The sequence below is a fragment of the Nothoprocta perdicaria genome, unplaced genomic scaffold (genome assembly GCF_003342845.1).
Source record: "Nothoprocta perdicaria isolate Ctin4 unplaced genomic scaffold, notPer1 scaffold_41, whole genome shotgun sequence".
NCBI lineage: Eukaryota > Metazoa > Chordata > Aves > Tinamiformes > Tinamidae > Nothoprocta > Nothoprocta perdicaria.
The window spans coordinates 2,424,097-2,442,120 of record NW_020455655.1 but is presented as its reverse complement, the minus strand read 5'-3'; the positions used below and the strand labels follow the sequence as shown (position 1 = coordinate 2,442,120).

The 18,024-nt window shown below is 40.7% G+C and overlaps 2 protein-coding genes across 3 annotated transcripts in view; one reads left to right on the top strand and one right to left on the bottom strand.

Moving 5' to 3' along the window:
* Window positions 1–13,692, bottom strand: part of GLDN (gliomedin) — an 86,075-nt gene extending 72,383 nt beyond the window's left edge. The window contains exon 1 of one of the 2 annotated variants that reach the window (XM_026045828.1): window positions 13,644–13,692. The gene's annotated coding sequence lies outside the window, so the exon portion shown is untranslated. The remainder of the gene's footprint in view (window positions 1–13,643) is intronic. The other variant, XM_026045829.1, reaches the window with a different exon arrangement.
* The window catches only part of TNFAIP8L3 (TNF alpha induced protein 8 like 3), a 37,043-nt gene that overhangs the window by 553 nt on the left and 18,466 nt on the right, over window positions 1–18,024 (top strand). The gene's annotated exons all lie outside the window — the stretch shown is intronic.

Sequence of the window (18,024 nt, the reverse complement as noted above, 5' to 3'; positions counted from 1 at the left end):
CCCGGCGCGAGCCCCGCCAACGGCCGCGGCGCCACCGAGGCGCTGCTGCCGGGGGCTCGCGCTCGCCCTGCGGCAACGTGGACTCGCAGGGGACGAGAAGGCTCCGCTCCCCGCCCGCGCGGCAGGCGGTGCACGCGGAGCCCCGGGCCGGCGCTCGGCGGGTGCAGGAGCCGCCCGCCCGCCCTGTCCTGGAGCGCGACACGACACGCGTTGCTGGCACGAGCCCCAGTGCCTGGTAGCCGGGGGCTGCAGAGCCTTGGGGCTAGGTGGTCCCTTCTGCTGCCTCTGCAGGAGCGCAGCGGTTAGCCCGTGGGGGAAGGGGAGGCTCTCCCCGCACACCAGGCATGCAAGGCACTTGGGACACTAGGATTTTGTTGCAAAAAGTCCTGACTTGTCACCAAAAACATGGAACTGCTGCTGCCTGTTTGGTGCAGCCTGCATAGTTTTCAGATGAGACTGAAGAAAAAAAAAAAGAGAGAGAGAGAAAAAAAATCTTTTACCATTCCCAAATCTCCGCATTCTTGTGCCCTACGCAAAACAACCATTGCTGACAYGTGCTGTAATCAAAGGGTGCCCTGCATAAGCAGTAAATGAGGACAGTAAACTTGTATAAAATCCAGCACATCTAGAAGTAGAATTACTCTACCGGTTCAGTACCGTCAGTCCATAAAGCTCATCTGTCGGCTCAGAGCTATCCCACTTCCCTGGGCACATGCCCAGGTTTCTAACTCCTCTTCACTCAGTGGCAATGTTGCATTGCCATCAGGAAAGCAGGCTCGGATGCCTGTACAGAAGCCTGGTATGCAGCAGAAGCCAGGCAATTACCATAGCTAGGAGTGGAAAGAAACCCAGGCCCATTCTCATGGTACAAGCTAGAGGTATTTTCTTTACCAGTGAGACACAAACAAGCACAGCCAAAATAATCTCTAAAACCGCCTCACAAAAAACCCAAAGCAGTACATTGCAGAGGTGATATTTGTGAAAAGTTTTTACTATGATCTGTCCAGATTAGACATATATGTCTAACCAAGTAATAAGCATTTTAACTACAACAAAAAGAGATAACAAATATCCGTGAAAACTGTTAGGACTTGTACTGTTAATACTTCAGTGATGAGACGCAGCAGGGAGTCATAAGATGGGTGTCATCTGGTCTAGTCTCAGCACAACAGAATTTTATAGCATAAAAGACTACTTACATTTTTACTTTCATAAAAGATTTTCTTACTCAAGATCTAGACATTAAATAAGACTAGCAACAGGCTTATATTCATAAAGCACCAGTAGGCTGAGCTTATTAATAAAACTATCAACACCTATACTTTTTTTTGTACAAATATTCAAAACATGCTTGAAGTTGTTACAAAAAGAATTAGGCTTACAGAGAAATCAATGTAATATAGCTCCTGCCAACAACTTACTGCTCTTGTGAATAGGATTTTCTTTTAAATAAATTAAAAAGATAACTCAGAGATTGCTGTAGTACTTTGTGTCATTACTTCCTAGCTGCCAACAGTTGGCACTCATTATTCTCTTCTACACTTTTTTTCCTCTTCYTTCTTTTTACTATCTAAGAGAAAAAAATAATCTGGCATTTTGAGCATACATAGCAGATGCCTTATGCAGTGGAATAAAATAGAAACAGAGTGAAAACCGAGTATTTTTCTCTTAACCAGCTGCAATAGTTTTCTCTGGACTAATGAAGTACTTGCTGTTGGTACCCAGCACCCACTTCTGAAAAAAATACATTTTTGCTAGATTTCATTTGGCCTTTTTTTCCCCATACTCTGCCATATGTACAGTGCAGTATCTGTCTGTGCGTGGGTGTTGGTTGTCATGCTGTCAGTCACTGTAGCAGCACATTTGAGGGGTTACARTGCGAGTTTCAGTGTCCACCTGACACTGCACGGGTACCCCTGGTCAGGGGCTTTCTGCCTTCACTTTGGAGGGCATGAACTGTGAACTGTTTCCAGTATGACCGGGGGGAAATTTGGGGTGAAGTCCTAGAAATGCTCCAATTTTAGCTATTGCATTTAGAATAGCTAGAATTGCACACTGCAAAATGACATCCACCTGAACACTGAACTTCCTTTTATCATTACCAGTCTTAGCAGCTCCTGGCAGAGCAGTGACTTCAGCTTATCTGAACAAGAGCTGCTGGCGGTCACTCCCCACTTTTCAGTTGTCCAATTGTTCAAACCCAGCATAATACAGCTTAATTTATCACTAGGGCTTCATAGCGCTAATGTAACACAGCTGCAATACAGCACTCTCATTTCAGGGTTTATATTCCTCCTGCAATACTGATTCAGCCTCTTGCTGTCTCCAGGAGGAGCATCAGCCCTGCCATTCCCAAGACTTTCCGAGCAGGTGTGGACAGGCTGTGTCCCCCTCCACCTGCTGAGCACGCATAGCTTCCAAGAGCCAGCTGGAGTCATTCCTAGATCCCAGCAGCTGCATTCCCTTTAATAGCCCACTTATAGCTGAGTCCCCAGGGGAGCAGAAGTACTTTTTTCCTATGTTTATTCTCAATGTATTGTCATGATAGCAGCTTCCTATTTTTTTTTTTTCAGCAAACAAGAAGTTCCTTGCATGTGATAGTAGCATAAGGGGATGGCTGTACAAAACAAAGCAAACAAAATAACCCCACAACAACAGACATTCATAACCAATTCCCCAGCCTTGGCTTCCACCAATCTCCTCTCCCATCCATCAGACAGCTTGAGTGCAAAGCAAAGAATAATCAAACAAATGATGACACAAAGCATTAGCTTTGAAAATGTATTATTTTGTAATGCAAAAGAGGGGAAAATATATATGCTTATTACTACTACTGTCAGTGAAGTTTCTTGAGTTTTACTGCATACACTATCAATCATATTTCTTTGTTAAGTGTGATCTTCCTGGGGATATACTTTTGGAAATTGAACAAGTAATGCTTAAAATAGAACACTGTTCTCATTATTTAATGTCCACCTATTGAGAGGTAGAAAGAAAGAAAAAAGAACAAGAAACTTTTCTTCAGTTCTTCCACATACTGCGATCCTCTGCCACCTTGCTGCCTAGCACATCATAAAAATCCAGGTCATCCCCAGCAGCACTGAATTAGCAGTGGGTTTGGGGATTTTGCGCAGGAAAGGCAGACCTTCACTGCTGCAGATTGCCTAAGTAAAATTCTGAACTGGCAACAGAGTTTTATTGACATCAACACCACRGAGTCCACAATTTTACAAGATACCAGAGAAATCAAAATTGATATACTCATCACCAGATTTGCATCTATAAAGTCAGTGGGAGTCTCGCTATTTGTCTTCAGCTGGGCCAAGATATTGGCCTGTGATTTCTACAGCTGAAAGATTAATGCATACAGTATTAAATTATTTTGGTAAGTTATCTAAACTCTACCATGTAGAATAAATACATACTTAGTAAAAAGCATTAACAAATTTAAGATTTATTATTTAAGCTTTTTCCTTACTGCTCTAAGATGGACCATACAGACATAAATAAAGTTACTGGACTGCTCTAGAAAACTTATTTGATTTGTGATGCTTAGCAAATTTTTGCAAATTTATAAAGCTCTAAGATCTGCCTGCACAAAGGATATTAGTCTTTTGAGCCTTTATGTATTTTATTATAGTTTAACTGAGTTAAATGCTATTACAGAGCTAATATATTTTTGTGCCTGTAAGATTTATTAGGAAAAAATATATTAAAAAGTATTTAGTACTGTATAAAATTGAGGCACAAGTGATATACCACATGGCATTAAAAGGCAAGTAGGTGCTTTATAATTCTTTTTTTTTTTTTCCATTATCCTGTTGGTCATTTAATCACATTATTTCATAAAAAAAAAAAAAAAAAAAAAAAAACATGCTTTGCCCCAGGGGATACTTGCATGCCTGACAGGGTAGGGTTTTGATTTAACAAAGCCTTGTTTTGCTTTTGTATAAAAACATTCGAGTCAGCAATGCAGTAATGGGACTTGGAGAAGCAGGTAGGAGGGACAGACAGCTGCATATTCGAAGAAGGGAAACTCAGAGGAAAAAGCCCTGCTATTTTGAGTGGAATGTGCAGACCCTACTGGAAGCTTCTACAGTGAAGTGCTTCAAGCCCCTTTATTTGATAAGCTCTTCCCTTTTTCTGGAAAACAGAGGAAAAGTAAAACAGGTTAGATTTTTAATAGTGCTTTTGGGCTCAAACTGCATGCTGAGCCAGGCATATGCCTGAATTTCTCTGCCAACTCGGAGTGGGCAAGAGACCCCTTAGGATAAACAGGCAGTGACTGCCCRTTAGAGCAGCAGCTGGGGCAGGCAAAACTGGTTGACTGAATTCTCAGATCTCCCGACCATTTCCTCCAGAAAACACCTGGCTGCYGATTCACACACAGGCCACTTCAGCACATGAAACCTTGCTCGGGGAGAGGGAGAAGTGTGTGTGGGGGAGCCTTTCTTGGCTAAAAACCCAGTCATGCTGTGATGGTGGTGACAGAAGTGGGATTATTTATGGCAAGCTGAAAAGAGAGGATATTTCAATATGTGAACCAGGGGGGAGGTGGGTTGTGTTTTAAAATTGAGTGGAACTAAGAACGGCCCAAGCTCACCTGCCTGTGCAATTGCAACATCTGTGGAGCAGCCTGTTAAGCAGCAACACAGATTGTATGTAAGAGAATACCCTTTTCAGTAGCTTCAGTAGGCAACACAACGCTCTTGCACATACCAGGTATAAACAGAACGATCCCGAAAAGTTTCTTCCTATTTTGSAGAAGATGGCATATGAAGATGGTTGTCATGGATGAAGTAAAAACTGCCTCATTTAGGGACAGCAGACTCAGGTCTCACAAGGAAGTTCTCTCGGAAGTATTTATGCACCGAGATGCTTAACCAGAACTCCTGTGTCAGCACAGAGCGTGCTAGTGCCAGCCTGGGCGTCACTAGAGGACAGAAGGCAGCCCCAGCTTTGCCAGGCCAGAGACAGCCTGTTGCTCAGGCAATGAGATCTTGAGTTTACACTTTCTTGCATAGTAGTCAGGAGGAGCTCTGCATAGCCCCAAATTGAACTTTCCTCAGTGGTGCTGATGGTATGAAAGCAGAAAGCAAGCATGTACCCTGTGCGAGTTTTGGGGATTTATTCTTCCTCTCTTTTAAAAAAATATAATTTTAAATTTATCTTAAGTTTTTAATTTTAGATAGGGACAAACCTTGGCACAGGTGTTTTATATGCCAGGTAAAGCTCATAGACAAGACTGTGAAGCCTGTCGCCCAGTGATCAGTGACTATTCCGGTCTGCTTTGCCAAAGGACTGCTCTGGGACGAGCRCCTTTGATGTGCTATTTTGGCAACAGAGCATGACCTGCACAGGGCAGCCCGCCTGCCGCCTCAAAACCTCTCACTTCCTGATGGAGGAGATGCACCTTATATCCTTTCATTGCACTTGGACTAAGGGGAGAGAAGTCAGGGAAGGAAAAGTAGGTCACGCATTTTGGTAGAACAAAGAGAGATGGAAGAACAAAGCTATAAACCCCACTCCCAGGGAGGGCTTCCTCTCCCGCCCTCCCAGTCTTTAGCTTTAGATTAGCTTCCTCAAGCTGGTCACCATGCAAACACATCAAGGTTTGTACCAGAATAAGAGAGAGGATGGCACAGGATGGCAATGAGGGACCCAGGCAACAGAAGAATGGGAATACTGCTTTCTATGCCAATACTCATTAAAAGCTACTGCGAGAAGATCTTTGAATCCGTAGCCAGTCCTGCTGCTGTTACAGTGAGAACCACAACTCTTGCTCTGCTGAAAAGGACTTTGTGAGGTATGGAAATTGTTGGCTAGATACATTCCTGGATGTGTTAGCGAGATGAGAGAGGTCCCTAAGCCTAGCCTGCCCAAGGGGCCTTTGCATCTACCTTTCACCCCCAGCGTCAGCCAGGGCAGAGAGGTAGGGACAGGTCCTTCAGGATCCCAGGAAAGTAGAAGTGTGCTCTAATTTCTCAAGAGCTCTCACTAGCTACATCTTTTCTAGTAAACCAAGCAGGGCCTGGCTGTGATCCCAAGTAGTGGCACACAATCCTCCAAGCCATTTTTCTGTTAATACGCTTCCTGGCACTGTTTCAGCCTGTGCCAGATAACCTCCCACAAAATGTCCTGGCACAGGATAGARGATAAGTGGCCAGTATGAATTAAAGAACATTCGGAGTGTGGGAAAGCTTAGCTTGCATCTGGATGGCTGTGCACATACCGCAGCATCGGCCCCACTTCATTTACAGATAAAGGCCTTGTGGCCAGAGCCGGCTGCAGAGAGCAGTGACCCTCAGGGACTTCTGTTGCGCTCTGGAGCTCCAGGTCGTCCTTGCTTGGGAATCTCTTTCAGAGTAGCTGCGTTGGCCAAGGCCCCAGTTTGGAGGCCGCCTCCTCCTCAAGGAGGCAAACTGAGCTGAAGGACTGACCGGTAGACAGTTGGCCCTCTGCTATTTAAGGCAACCCTCTTCAAGGAAAAAGAATACAGGAAGAAAGCAAAAGTAACTTCTGTCCTTGCCAACAATCGCTAATCCCTCCTTGGTGGAGGTTCTAAGTCATATTTTATCTGTTGGTTTTGGATGGCTTTCCTACAGACAGCTGGTCTCTTGCTACAAATAATAGGTTTTTGGCTAACATCTGTCAGCGTAACAACAGAAAAGAGACAGAACAGGATGATTATTTCTAGCTATGAAATAAACACTTCATGATGAAGAAAGACATTCCCTTTGGTGTTTGTATGGTTCTAGTTTAATATAAGAGGTAATCGTCTTAAAAACAAACAGTACTCACAGAATGCCTCTCTATCACCAAACACTTCATTTCTGGCAATAACTTTGTTTATCTAAATAATTCATATTACAGGAAGGACTAATTTTCATTTTTTTTTTTTAAAGGAATACTCCTATTGTGTTGCTGTTTGCTGTCCAAATAGCTTCCCATTTACCCCTACAGTGAACAGTTTACATGGCCTAGTCACCAGCAGATTCATATCAAACAAATGGAAGGTCATATCATTCCACCACCATTCCTTTTAAAAAGGATAACCATCTTTCCCTGGGAGAGATTTCACCAGCAAACACTTTGTATCCTATAGTTAGAGGCCCGGAAAATGTCAGAGTGCTTTTTGTTTGCTTGCGTTTAATTTTAAACTTTGTGTATTTGTGTGTCCAGTTTCCTCAGAAGTTAGAGGAAAGCAGAAGGTTAAAGGTATCAAAAGTGACCTTTATGTTCACTTCAAAGCAGGTTATATTTGGTTCGTCACTATTCAGATGCTTAGCACTATCTTGACACATCATTGTTTCTTTAGTGATCTCCACTGTTATTAGAAATGTTTAATAGTAGATACAAAAGTAATACAGTTAAAATGTACAGCTACTGGAATTATTTAAAAGCCACAAGGAATCAGCGTTGGAATATGTTGACTTGAATCATAGATTTAGGAAAGGGATAAAATTTACAAGCCTAAATGTTTAAAGAACAGCTGTATGGATTTTGCAGAATGCTAATATGCCACATTTTTACCAATTTGGACAAGTTTGTCCCCTTTAAATGAACCAGACTCTCTATATAAAAGATTTTTCCTTCATTGAAGAGACTTGTTCCTGTCAGAATCCAGCTTCTGCTGTACAAATCTAGCTTGAATTTAGCTAGAAGTTCTGGCTTGCTTTTTGTCTTATCAGTATTTGTTTTATTTTGGAGTAATTGCAGATTAGTTTTAACAGCTTTTAACAGTATCACATACCACCCAACATTAGAAGAAAGGACAAAGTACTTGGTATACTCAGGGAAGGTACAACTGAGATTTCACCGTCTGCCCCTTCCTAAAGGGAAGCCTGTAGGTTAATCCAAAATATGATCGCAACTGACATTTCCGCACAACACACTTTCTTTACAGAAATCATACAGAACTGGTGGAAAGCACAAGTCATCTCCTTAAGACGAAATGAATACCAATACTCATCATAATTCCATGCTTCAAGCATTAAAGTGTGTATTAAATCAGATGCCTGTGGGCTAAGCACACCTCCAACTACCATATGTTGCCAGAGAGGTTCCTCAGAGGACTGTAGCCACCAGAATTTTGYTCATACCTTTAACCCCGATTTCTAGAGCCTTTTTCACTTAGCTTTCTTTCTGATGTCCAAAGCCTGTTGTCCCAATTGATCAAGTCAAGAATATTTGTCTTGTTTTTGCCCCCTTTCTGCTCCTTAGATTTAATGTTACCATAAAGCCCATCCTCTCCTTTTGCTCCAATAATATTGCTATTTCCTTTGCAAATACCCACATCCTTTTAGTACAGAATGAAGCTTTTCATTTCCTCTGTGCCTTGACTGAGGTAATACATTATTCTTTTGCAAAATTCTTTCAGTCTTGGTCCAATTCCACTTTAACTCGTTTCTGCCCAAATATTTTGCTTTTAGGGCTTCTGCCACTATGACAAGAGATACTATTGTTAAGTTGTATTTCAAGAAAAGGGAAAATTGATGGGAGTAAAGCACTCTGTTGCTTTGTAGCTAGAAGCATTAGAAGCAGATTTGCCTCTCTAGAGAAAGTAGCCTGTCTCCTGCAGCCAACACATGGTGGGCTTGCAAATGAGATGGTTGTCATCCTGATTATTAGGCATGTCTAGGAAAGAGAAAATAATTTCTTGAACAAATACTGAAGTTAGAGAGAGGTAGGTGCAGTATTTGCCAGAAAATGACAAGAGAATCATGTTTCTACAGATAATTTCTCTGTTACTTTCAAAGTGCGTTCCTGAGCAATCATCTATCTTGAGAAACAATATAATCTCAACCCCATAAAATCAAATCTCAAGTAGCAGGTCGAGAGGGGAATTGTATTTTCAATCCAAACCCAGCAGCCACTGATCAAACAAGGTCAGAGGACATTGCTTTCTAGGGGCACAGCTTAATTACAAGGGATTAAGGAAACAGACATTTGCCTTTCCCTTTGGCAGATTAAGTATGGTATGCAGATTATTTTCTCATTTAAATTTATCAGTATTTATTCTCCAAAATTTTATTGTTTTTAGCGCAAAGATATTTTAAAGAGGATTCACACAGGTTGCCTCTGGAAAGCGAGCAGGAGCCTGTGCCGTGTCACTGCCACAGCTGTGAAGAGTCAGTAAGAGCCTCTTTCTGGAAATTAAACACTTCACTTAGAAAAATGCCTCTCTGAATACTCTTCCGCAGAGCCATTAAGAGGCCTAGACACAGCAGACACCAGGGAGGCATTAGGGAAAGGAACCAGGGGCGCTGGCAGGCAGGTACAGGCCCACACGACCAAAGTACAGGGCTTCCACATCYCCTTTTGCGTTTTTGAGCAGCCTGGCCAAGCTGCACCAAATTCCGTCAGAGCCAGATCTGCCCCTTGCTGGGCCAGCAGCCACGGTGACACCTTGTTTCCATCAAGGAGGAATCCCATTCTCTTGCCCAGACAGGTACTCGTGCAGCAGACAGGTAGCAGTTGTCCTAACTCTGCCAAGAGCTCCATGCATTTACCTTTTAGACTTTTCCTAAACAATCCTGCCTTAGCAGCAACCACACGGCATCAAGACTGAGTGACGTGCAGGAAGAAAACTTAAAAAAACAGCTTTTCTACGAAGCTCTTCTTTCCCATAACCACRTTTGAAATAATTCATATAGTATGTATGCTATTATAAAAACCTACTAATTGTGGAATGCTTTATTTCTTTGCTCACTTTTACAGAGGTTCAAGAAGTGGTTCTTCTTAATGGACATGATAACTTAGGGACATCTCATGCCAACATGCAGTCACTTCACCAGTGGTAAAAATACAAATTCTGTCTGCTCTACAGACCATATGGTTGCTAAAGAGATTAAGGACGAAAACCTTAAATACTTGGCTTTTCAAGCAATGTGGTTCTTTATCAAGGTCTGTGATAAAGATAGAGATGACATCATAAAACCCTGCTATTTTGTTATTGAAGGTTTTACAGCTATCTATGTGAATTTGCTGGGTTAGAAGCTTGCCTTACTCTGAAATATTTAAAGCTGAAAACATTTTTATACAAACAGCATGTGATTGAATATAGCTCAGCTATTTTTAAGTAGACAAAAGTCATCTTCCTCAGCTAGGGAAGTTCTATATATAGAAAAATAAACTTAATACTTCCAAGTTGCTGGCTTCAGGTTTTTTGGCATCATTATCTACAGCAAGTATAAATAAAAGCAATTTCTTATTAAAAAACCCTATACATATAACAACATGAGAAGTTCACTTAGCAAAGAGACCAGTGTTAACAGAATGGGAATCATTACATTGGTTCAGTAATGATCACTCCATGTTACCATGGATGGGACATGCACACCTACCAGAAGGTCAGGTCTGTAAGGAAACTTTAAATATTTAATAGATCTGGAAATCTAACTAAGTTACAGCAAGGRCAGATGGTACTGCACCCCTTGAGAGGTTAACCCACCAATTTAAAGCACCAATAGAGGTAACTGTCACCTCTATATCTTCTGAGGATAAACTTTGCCRCCTCAGTTCTCTGTTAAGAAATGCGTTCCTGACTTTCAAAGTCAACAAGATTTTAAATTTAAGGACAGACATATAGGACATGTATTACAAAGACAGCCATCTAATTTCTTTTTGTAAGGATATCACATGGGAGGTTGCACAGCCTAATAGCTAAACTACTGAACTGACAGCAGGGTCTTAATCACAGCCTTAAGGCAAGTATTTCACCGCGGCATCTATTTCTCCACCCATCTCTGGTCTGTCTGTCTACCTTGACTATTTTTAGGTCAGGAACATCTTTCATGGTGTAGTCATGCAGTAAGRGCCCCAAAATGTTTTACTGAGAGCTAATAAATATCAATACAGCACACAGTGACTACACATACTTTGATTGGTATATTCTGAAAGGACTTCCATCTCAGAGAAAAAAGTTACACCTCCACAGTTATTGTGATTTAGATACCAAAGATACATATGGTTCAATATTGCATTAGTATTCTTTCAGAACAAGCTGCAGTTTAAGCCACACTTGACCTCTTTCGTCTTATTAAAAGGAGTGACCAAGGTGTTTGTTTTAAATAAGCAATGCTACTACATGTAGTAAGACAATAAAGGACTATGGCAATTAGAAGTAGAAAATGCCTGCATTTTAAAAAATTCAGTTAAAGAGAACRGCAACATTTTCTCATCTTTCTATTTGCTTCCGATTCAGACTGCCTGGCTCCTTGCTCTGTGAAAGCATGTTTGAAATAAAAATAGAACCCACCATTTGAAACTATTGGTTGTGCTTTTTTAATACACAGGACTCCTACTGAAATAAAGAAAACAAGCCTTTCACCCAAAGAATTCACCAGCACAGAAAGGCCTACCAGAATGAACATCCTCATGACTGCTGGCGTATTTTCTAATATACCTCTTAAAATAGGCATTTAGTGGGATCAAACACAGAAGAGGAGATTCAGATCAACAGTAATGGGATGCAGAATTTCTCCCATGACTGCAGTGTTTATACCACAAGACCCACGTTCAGTCTATTTTCTTTGGAATCATAAATCAGTGTGGGCTTTACACRCATAACCTAAACCTACCTACACCATCAGCTTTGGGGCATGGTGCGAAGGTGCTGTTTCCTGCCAAGCTCACTCAAGCTCAAAGCAGAAAATAGATTTCTGATCCTGTCTCAGAGTCAAGAGCTGATTTCTGCACTTAAAAAAAGGCTGTGTTCAAGCAATCTGCCCTCTCTTACTAAATCAGAGTTGACTCCTTAGCAGAAGGAATAGTAAGTCCTGTTTTAAGGCAGTTAGATCTGTAACCTAAASTTACAGCTCTAGTTCTAGGGATCCTAGAAAACTAGTGAAACATGCTATGAGATGCACCCAACTCCAACCTTCATCCCTTTGGGCTATTGCCTTTCATTAATAGGACCGTAAGAGTAACTTGAAGAAACACAGGTTGAAAACTTGCTAATGAACAGCTGCTGTTGATTAGAGTCTACTCCTTCTCTCACTTGTCAAGATCCATTTATTTAATGTAGAGATGACCAGGGAATAGTTTCCCCCCCTGCCGCCTCTCCCACATAAATAGTGGAATTTTGTTGAAGTTAGTTATGGAAAATAAGGATCAGTCGGAGACAGAACAAGAAGCTATCAGCCTATCTGCAGTCAGGGAGACTTCAGTGCAATGTTAAGAAAGGTCTCAACTATAAAGCATTAAGCTACAYGAGGATGTTGCAACTTCGTTTGCAGTGGAAGTATTAAGAACAGGTTAGACAAATATCTTTCAGTCTCTTGGTCTTATCTCAGAGCAAGGAACAGATTAGATGATCGCTTGGAAGTTCTCTCTCAGCACTGCACTTCTGTGATACTGAACACAAGTCCAGTAGCGTAAACAACCATTTTTCTGTACCAGACTTATCCCTACATGGCCTTCCTTGCCAGCAGATATGGACAGGTTTTAGTGAAAGCAGTTCTAACCGCCAGTGTTTAAAAATGAGATGAGGTCTATGAGACAGGAGTTCCATTACTTTAGTTACTTAAAGTTTCGTTACTTTAGTTCATACCTATATTGATAATCTACTGATCCTACCCCTACCTAAGCAACCCCTGTTGACCCTCCCTTACTTTTTGTTATCCCTGGAGTCACCTGCAATTCAGCTATTCATACAGACTCTTTATTTCCAAAATGTAAGCATACACAGCTCAGTAATGAGGGCCTGTAAAGACACAGGTGGGAAAAATGTTAAAGAAAGCCAGTTGATTATTCTAATCCCCAAAATAGATCCAGAGGCCTCTTTTCCCTTCTCTGGTCTTCATTTTATCATTGCAAAGATATATATCACAGGAAAAATCTTACAGAAATAAAACTGCTCCTAAAGTGACCCAAGATAGACTAAACAGGCCATCTATCTTAGGAATTCAGTCTTCAACATAGAAAGAAATGTTAAAACTTCTGAGTTATAAGTAGCTTTATTCTTTCTTCATAATGTTTTAACCTCACCCTGGGGAAAAAGTAAGGAGGTAAAAATGAAGACCCTTTTGCTCGCAGGAGAGGAACACAAAGACTTGGTAGGTATGTTACTGAGCTCAGTACCTGAAGAGGTGAACTCCAAGTCCTGAGCACTGTTCATAACTGAAGAATTATAGTGCTAGATTATTACATCTTTAAATGTGCTTCTTTAAACAAAACCAACAGCTTACATAATCAGYTGAATCCATTCTCAGCTTTATGTGATAAGGAAATAAGACTATAGCAACCATGCAGAGAAACCTTGCTTCTAGCCGTATCTTTTATTTTTTCTTCTTTGAGCCACAGCTATAGCAAAGGACTTACTTAAAAAAACGCAGTTACCTAGAACACTCTTTCCTGTAGCACCATGAAAATGTCACTGCTTCTTGCAGAAGTTTTCCTTACATGCCTCACTGTATGTATTATTTTGTACTACGCGGAGCAGGCACTAAGACCAAGTGTCCTTACAGCCTAGAATGTGGCTCTAACAAATGCCAACTGCAAGTCTGCAGACAAATGCAAGAACAGAGCAAAATACATTATGCCACTTGCACCAAACTTAATCCTGGCCTCCAACAAATAACAGCCCCAAAACTTCCCAGGTTAGAAGATGTAGCAGCAACAGCAAAAAGCCACACACTTACCTTTGAAGTGGTGCACTCTAGCCAAAACCACCCATGACTACTTTCCTTCCATTCTCCTCCTGCAAGTAACCCATCCACACACATGCAGCGGCCACCACTGTGGCCTCTTGGCTTTCAACAAGTACCAGGTGCAGCTGGTCAGCACAGCCACTGATTTGCAGACAAGAAGCACTTGTGCTGTAGGTCACAGAGCAGAGACAGYAGCAGTGCCCTTTAGCTCAGACATTCTCCTAGAAAGGAAGCCAAATAGCTGGTATGTTACCGTGTTGAAYCCTGGTGCTGTGCTGCTCTTGTGCCATGTGAGATGCATTTCTCATGACTGGCTACAGCATTGCCATGCTGTAGGGCTGGAGAAATGGGAGTGTTCATCCTGGTGGGAGTTGTAATGCCCAGGTTATCTTTGAGGGTCTTTCATGACTTGAGCAGCACCTGTAAGAATAGCAGTGAGACTTTGCAAAGCTCCTATGGCTGCATAATCTGTGTGTCAGAATATGCACAGCCTAAAAACCCAGCTACAGGGTTCATACTAATATGGAGCAGTGTGTCATATGCAAGYGGCAATTGTACAGACTCGGACTACATAGCACTACATAGCATGGTAGCACAGAGAGATTCATTATGCTTTAAAGGATTTTCTTTATTGGCATTTCACCTATTAAACTGTCAAAAATTCTATTAATATTTTTGAAAATAAGTGACAATATTTTTTGCTTTGCAATTTAAAACTAGTTAATATATGACATATGTATCCCCAGGATAAGGTAAAGCAATTTAAGTGCTCAAAATACTTAGCCTTATGGGGAAAGACAAAATTACCAAATGAGCTTCTTTGAGCCTTTTTTTTCAAATCCATACCAAGATAAAGAAAGAAATAYGCTATTAATAAAATTTATTATGTATAACTTACTTTGGTTAGGCTTCCATAAAGTGAGGAGTTAGTGCTAGTCCTAAGTGATTATCTGCAAAGGAAGCAGGAAAATATTTTTCTAACTAAATTTTACATTTTTTTTTGAGTCAGAAGTAGAAAGTAGATATTATCAGTTCTGTGGAAATGAAATGCTCAATTGGCTTACTGGCCTATGAAAACCATGGTGTTAGAGCCTGTAAGAGATACCGCACTGAGGTAGGCAAATAGAAATTGGAAATAAAATGKCTCTCACACTAGCAATTGAATCTGGGTGGAAATTCTCAATCTGAAAGTAATGTTATTTGGGTCTCTTTCACATCCTCCAGCATATCYTCGAGGTTGCTAAGGAACAGCAGTATTGCTGTACAGTAATACTCCATTCTCAATTGTACTTAATTAGCGGATGTGTGAAGCTGGACTCCTATCGCGAGAAGAAATAGCAAAAGTTGACGTCTAAATGCACAAAACAGCCTGACTAAAGAACCTAGGGTTCATGTGAAGTCAAAATATTCAAACAGAAAGAGCTTTTCAAAGTTGGGTTTTCCCTGGTAGAACAAAGATATCACSATTAACTTCCTCCCAAAATCTGTCCTTCTGGAACCATTAATGGAAAGKCTCAGCTTGAATGTGAAATCTGAGGGGTACAAAGACCAAAATCATGTGATTGGATAAACTAAAGAAATACTGGGATGTGTCCTCTAAAGTGGATAACGTGCAGTAGGAAGAAGTTTACAGCTTAGTAGAGAGTAATGACAATGTGGGAGATTAAGAGATGCTCTTTTTTGTTGTTGTTTAAGAAAAACTGAATATACTTTTTATATGGAGATAAGAAAAAGGAGAATTTGATACAAGTTATTTGGGAATAAAAATGTTCAGGTTACATTAATCTATTAGATTATCCTTCTCTTCTGTATTTCTGATTTACCTGAATGAATTTAAACATTATGTCTCAATCAGAAAAAAAAAAATCCAGTCTTTGTCATTTGCTAGGGAGTTTTCTAATTAGATCCTTGTTGTACAGAGTTGTAACATGAGTGAAATTTTGGTATCTCATTATGAAAGCACAATGAACAAGCTCCCAGCCTAAGTRCCTGCTATTTGAAGCTCAAAACAGATCTGTCATTATCTCTCTAACAAATCCGTGGTAGCAGTAATACTACTTTTTAACTAAGTAAGGGAATTTTAAATAGTTCAGAAACTGGTTCCTGTGAAAGCCTTTGAAGATAAAACATTAAGAAGACATATTCAGTGAATCAGACTTCAAGGTCTATTACTGTAATCCTCTGAAAAGCATTGAAACTACCTGCATAATGAGAATGGGATCCTGTGAATAGCTGCTTGTGGGCTGCAGACAGACAGATTACCTGCTGCAGTGCCCATGATGGCATTTTTAGGTGTCCTTAATGGCATCTATAAAAAAGAGTGATAAATAGTGTCAGACTGCTGCTTCCCTGGGAGGTTATCAAATGAGGAAAGTTAGGTGTTGTGCATGAACGCTTGCCAGAGATAGGCTTCTTACGATCTGAAGTGAGTGTGGAGTAAGATCGAGTTACAGGGCTGAATCTCTTGAACCTATATGTTATGTAGGTGTTAAGCCGCCCAACGACACTCCTATTGGAAATATTTTAATAAGGGCATCACCTTTCCAATGCTTAAAAAATTCTGACTAGTGAAGAAGCATATTATTCCAGCTGTGACATTAACTATGAAATCCTGCTCTGTACAGTTTGATGCGAAGAAAGGGATTTCATAACTTCTGCTTGGAGGGACAAACCAAAAATAAACTTGCTTCAGTTTCTTTTCATTTTTCTTTTCCAAATAAGGATATTGCAAGGATGGCCTTTCTAACACAAATCTAATGGATTTCTCTGCTCTAACTGAGCAGAGGTTCTCTTAGGTGCTACTAGGTGCTAATTAATAACGCTGATAACTGGCTAGATCAACACTCTACTTGACAGAATTAATTTTGTGCTTATTTATTGGTATCAACATGTTATGTGGTATTGGTTTATTAATGAAAATATACTCTGCAGCCAAAATGAAAATATATTTGTGTTCAACATGCTTTGAGAGTTTTCCAATTCTAAAACTATAGAAAATATTTTAAAATTATTTTTAATATATGTGTATATTTGTGTGAATTGCTATTTGCAGACAGATTTAAAAGATACTACTCTGATTTCCTCTCAGGCCTCTCCATAATGGTGTGAAGACCAACCCATCCAAGAAGAAAGCAATGATTATTCCATTTTACTACTGATTGGGATGTCAAAGGGCTCTTAGATATATAGTAAATAAATTACTTGAAATAGTCCACAATGGATATGACTCAAACTGTGATAATTTTTGGAGCATCTAAGTGCTATTTTGGAAGAGAGCTGAACAACCAGCTGTTGTCAAAGGGACAGAAGAAGGTTAAATTGCAAGATGGACAGGAATAGATGCAACCCTGCTCTAAAAGGGGAAGGCCCGTTGTCCAGCACAAGCATCCGGTGGAATGAAGAGCTTAGCACAAACAGGGGACAAGGGGGGCAGGATTTTCTTTCCCTCTTCCTCCCATTCCTTTCCCTACCATGCCACAGTACTGGCAATGAAATGTAGAAGGGTGCAAAAGACTCACAAAACACTCTCCAGGAAGGACCTAACATCCATATACCCTTAAGGACTCAGAGTGGCCTTGAAGAGTTTTGTAGGGATTTTGTGTTCCCTTACTGCAAAATATATATAGTATTAAGGAAAATCTTCAATTCTGGAGATAAATGACTATTCATAGTTGCTCTTTGTAGGTAAGAGTTTTACAGAAGCTTCCCAGCTTGTCAGAGTGCAGTTTTAAAAGGCCTAGTGGATGTTCCACCAAAGGCTGCTTAAGGAGATATGGCCCTAAAATATCTTTTATGTGATTAATCTGTAAGCAGAATTAAAGACAAATTAGAGTAGTTTAACTGTAGGAGTCACGGAATGAACCACTGTCTGGATAGGGCTAAGTGGATGAAACCTCGCAGACCACCTTTGGCTTGCTCCTAGGAATGTCTGCAGCAACTACATCTACAGAGAGTWGCCAAAGTTCCTGCTGTCCATATAAATATAAGAAAAAGCATTCTTTTCCCATATTGTCAGATACCATCCTCCACACACCCGAGGTTTCTCTACCTTAATTTTATCAAGTACCRCAATGCCATTCAATGTATTATCTCCCACACACAGTTAGAGTCTTCTAAAGACATCAGTTTAGATGGTAGTTCTATGTCCAGCAAACTCATATTCCTGAAACCAACTTATARAAGCATAAAGTAGAAAGCACACTTAAAAAATGTAGGCTATTCTACTGTTAACACCTTAATATGTTATCACAGGGTGCAATATGACAGGGTAGCCCATTCAGCAGGGCCACGGGAAGGCAGGCGGTTGTGTTAGGCTCTGCTCTGCCTGTAGGCCAGTGCTGAAGGCCAAGGCTTCATGAATCTACCAGCTAAA